The sequence below is a fragment of the Glycine soja genome, chromosome 5, assembly GCF_004193775.1.
Source record: "Glycine soja cultivar W05 chromosome 5, ASM419377v2, whole genome shotgun sequence".
NCBI classification, from domain to species: domain Eukaryota; kingdom Viridiplantae; phylum Streptophyta; class Magnoliopsida; order Fabales; family Fabaceae; genus Glycine; species Glycine soja.
Window position 1 is genome coordinate 34,853,971 of NC_041006.1, and position 4,128 is coordinate 34,858,098.

The 4,128-nt window shown below is 33.8% G+C and overlaps 1 long non-coding RNA gene across 1 annotated transcript; it reads left to right on the forward strand.

Moving 5' to 3' along the window:
• Positions 1-373: 373 nt before the first annotated feature.
• On the forward strand, positions 374-1,001 carry LOC114411535. Its single transcript, XR_003666482.1, has 2 exons — positions 374-626; positions 720-1,001. It is a non-coding gene; the product is annotated as an uncharacterized LOC114411535 (long non-coding RNA).
• The last annotated feature ends 3,127 nt before the right edge of the window (positions 1,002-4,128 follow it).

The following is a 4,128-nucleotide window of genomic DNA, read 5'->3' on the forward strand; positions in this document are numbered from 1 at the left end:
GTAGAAGTTTACGTATAACTGGGCTTTTTTTACGGAAAAGGAGTTTTCTTTTTTCGTTTTTTTTAAATAGGGTTATTTTTAAATTATCTACTAAAAGAGAATAAGTCATAACCCCTTTTCAGTTAGAAATCTAACATCTGTTATAATTTTTATTTTTTTAATTAAAGTCATAAAATTATTTAAAACTTGTATATATTTTTTTTATTTTACAATTTTGAAATCGTAACATTTAAAGAAAACTAAAATTATAAAATTATTTACAAATTTAATGTAATTTTTCTTATTTTATGAAATTTTTTTTTATCACGAACTTCAAAGTGGTAATACTTACTTTTTAATTTGGAAGTGCATGAGGTGAAGTGGTGAGCTTGGCTACGACTTCCCTGTGCATTTGTCACTGTGCATTCTGTTTTCAGTGTGCTGTCATGCCAGTGCTGTTAACTTTGCATCTTTTCATAACTTCCAGATATGGGAGATAAATGCAATGCATACTTCATTCAAGTAGTCTTGGCAGGGAGATGCTATGAGCTGCATCGCTGAACAAGTTACTTCTCTATTACTTCATGGCTTATTCTTCTCCTCTACCTCCATTCTGATTCCAGACTTTGTCTTCGGTAAGCAAGCAGGTATCTAACAACTCTATATTCTCTTGATATGTTTAGGCCGTTATGATTACACTTGCCCATGTGGGTGAAAATATAAACCTCTATGTTGATCAGGATTCTTACATATTGTGTGAGAGTGAGACTAAAGCATGCTTGCAGTTGACTAGCAATATTATAGCCTCTACAGGAATCTGGCTTTCTGTTAAGGAACTGAAAAGAATGGTGAAATTTAGGATCTGGGTTCTTATCGTTAGATCTTTGGACATTAAAGAGTCCATTTGAAATTAACATATTGTTGGTTGAGATAGTGTTTAAAGAAAATGGTAGTTGAAGTTGTAACATTAATATATTCTGAATGAGGAATGAAGCTTTAGTCATTTGGACTAAATTTCCATATGCTCTTCGATTAATTAACATTGATGCATACATGAAAAACAAAAGCGAAAGCTCTGTTTGAAGGAAATGTTTCTTGTTTCATTTTTCTACATTTTAATAATGCACAGTGAAGTCGTAGTCAAGCTCACGACTTGACCTCATGAACTTCCAAATTAAAAAGTAAGTACTCCGACTTTGAAGTTGTAATACTAAAAAAAAACTTCTATAAAATAAAAAAATTAGAAAAATAATTTTGTGACTTTAATTTATTTTTTTTTTAAAATGTTACAACTTCAAAGTTATAAAATAAAAAAAATTACATTAAAATCATAAATAATTTTATAATTTCAGTTAAAAAAAAATTAAAGTTCTAACATGTATTAGGATTTCTGACTCAAAAGTCCTACTACCTTACTACCGGTAAATAATTTAAAAACAACTCCCATTTAGAAAAAAAAGAAAAATAAAATACCCCTTTTCAGTAAAAAAGAGCCGTATAACTGCGACCAATCGTTGATTCGATGTGGCTTTATTTGGGAGAAAGAATATTTCTATTTCACCAACTAGTAAAGTCATCGTTAAACGTTAATCACAAGGTGGCATGCACGGGTCAATCATAAAGTATAAAGTATGCATAAAATTTTAAAATAAAAGTGAAATGGACGATATAGAAATACGTGTGTGAATATAAATGGAACGTAAAGTCAGATTTTTCTTTTTATAAATATTAGTAGTAATTCTGGAGCGTGTTTGTTTTGCACCTTTCCCATTTTTTCAAAGCACTTTCAAGTCTAATAGGTGGATTCACAATGAACACGAATAATCAAGTTCTGAAACATAGCCTAAATTATATTTAAAAGATTAAGAATAAAAGATAAAAATATATTGTTTTTTTAAGTGTCATATCTTTATTAACTAAGTTTTGATTTTTTTCATTAATTTATAGTTGTATTTTCAAATTTGTAGTTCCTATTTCTTACATATCCAATATTTTTCACTTGATAATTATCTTTCTCTCTCCCTCTCATAATTAATGGATCATCATCTTCTCTAGCAATGGTCAATATTAGCATTGGGCAATGAGAGAATGGTAGGACCTATATATACGCACATTCTTCCCTTTTGGAAACTCTACTGATTTATCTTCTTGCAAATATACTTCTTTTCATTATATATGATCACGTTTAGGAAGTTCGTAATTCTATTCTTGAATCTTTATATACAATTATATATACTTGCTCACAGGAGTATTAAATCCAATATGATCTTAACAAAAAATGCAACCCGATTTCTTTTGAATTTTATTGGACCGATTTTGTGTGTTAAACTGATCGAATCAATTTGGTTTTTGGTTTTTGGTTTTTGGATTTCGAAAAAAAAAAACTGATCCAAATCATGCCTTTCGAAAAAAAAAACTGATCCAAATCAAATTGAACTATTATTATTAATACTAATGGTGTGTCAACAAGCACTGACACCTCAGCTCTTATTACACTGATGTCGCTCTCTGTGAACGAGTTGAAATAATGAGTGATGCTCGAACAACTCTAGATGTACCATTAGTGTCTTCCTTAGAACCAACCCTACCAAGTATTTAATATATTGTGTATGTGACTTCTCATTGTACCTGCACTAGTAAAAAGTGTTGGAAAAACTTGGACTTTCCCGCTTCGTGAAGTTAAGATAGACACTTAGTAATTAAAGGTAATAATGGGAGCACACAATTATAATTCTTCAATATGGAGATTCTTCCACTATACAAAATGATAGTAGGGTTACAAGGATGTGTTAACAAAATTGACTCACTCTATGGTGGCTCACTCAAGCTTGAGGATAGAGACTTCCCAAACTATTTATCTTCTCTCTCAGAGAGGCTTACTCAAGCTTGAGGATAGAGACTTCCCAAGTTATTTATCTTCTCTCTCAGAGAGACTCTCTACTTGGATTGACTCATTCTACTACGGTGGCTCACTCAAGCTTGAGGATAGAGACTTCCTAAGCAAGTTATCTTCTCTCTCAGAGAGGCTCTCTACTTGGATTGAGTCACCCTATGGTGGCTCACTCAAGCTTGAGGATAGAGACTTGTCAAGCTATTTATCTTCTCTCTCAGAGAGGCTCTCTACTTGGATTGCCTCATTCTACGGTGGCTCACTCAAGCTTGAAGATAAAGACTTCCCAAACTATTTATCTTCTCTCTCAGAGAGACTCTCTACTTGGATTTATTAGGAATGAAGGCTCCTACCCTTATTTATACTACTCCACCTCCACAATGAATGGTGGAGATTACTTGTATCCTAGGGTGGAGACTAATTCTCTAGAATGTTCCACACATTCTAGGAGTCTCTACACTTTTCTACTCTCTTCCATACTTTTTCATAAGTTCCAGAAGGTTTCACACATCTCTAGAATATTCCAGAGGTTTCCACATTCTTCCACAAGCTTCTAGAGAGTTCTACACTACTCTAGAGTTCTCCAGGACATTCTAAAAAATTTTACACTTTTTCAGAAAGCTCCAGAATTTTCTAGAACCTCTCCAATTAAGGAGGAATCCCAACAAATCTCCCCCTCCCGACTTAATTGGGGGGTAGTAGCAAACCGGCACCTTGGATACCTTATGTCAATGTGCTTTGGTCATCATGCAAGGATTGGTTCTCTTCTTGCATTGCTCTTCTCCACTCCACCAATTCATAGGTGTTATTCTCATGCAAGGATTCCATCTCTTCTTGCATGGCTATTCTCCACTCCACCAATTCATAGGTGTTATTCTCATGCAAGGATTGCATATCTTCTTGCATGGATCTTCTCCATCACCAATTCATAAGTGTTATTCTCATGCAAGGATTTCATCTCTTCTTGCATGACTATTCTCCACTCCACCAATTCATAGGTGTTATTCTCATGCAAGGATTGCATCTCTTATTGCATGGCTTTTCTCCATTCTTCAATTTTGTAAACACATCCTTGAACATGTCTCCATCATGAGCGACGTTATCCTCTATCTTGAACTGCACGAGCTAATGACGGCTCCGGATGAACCTGACTCTTGATACCACTGTTGGGAAAAAACTCAATGGGAAGAAATACCGGGAAGATTCCTAATGTGGGACTCACCTCACACTTGTACTCCAACAAAAAGGAATAAAAGTTC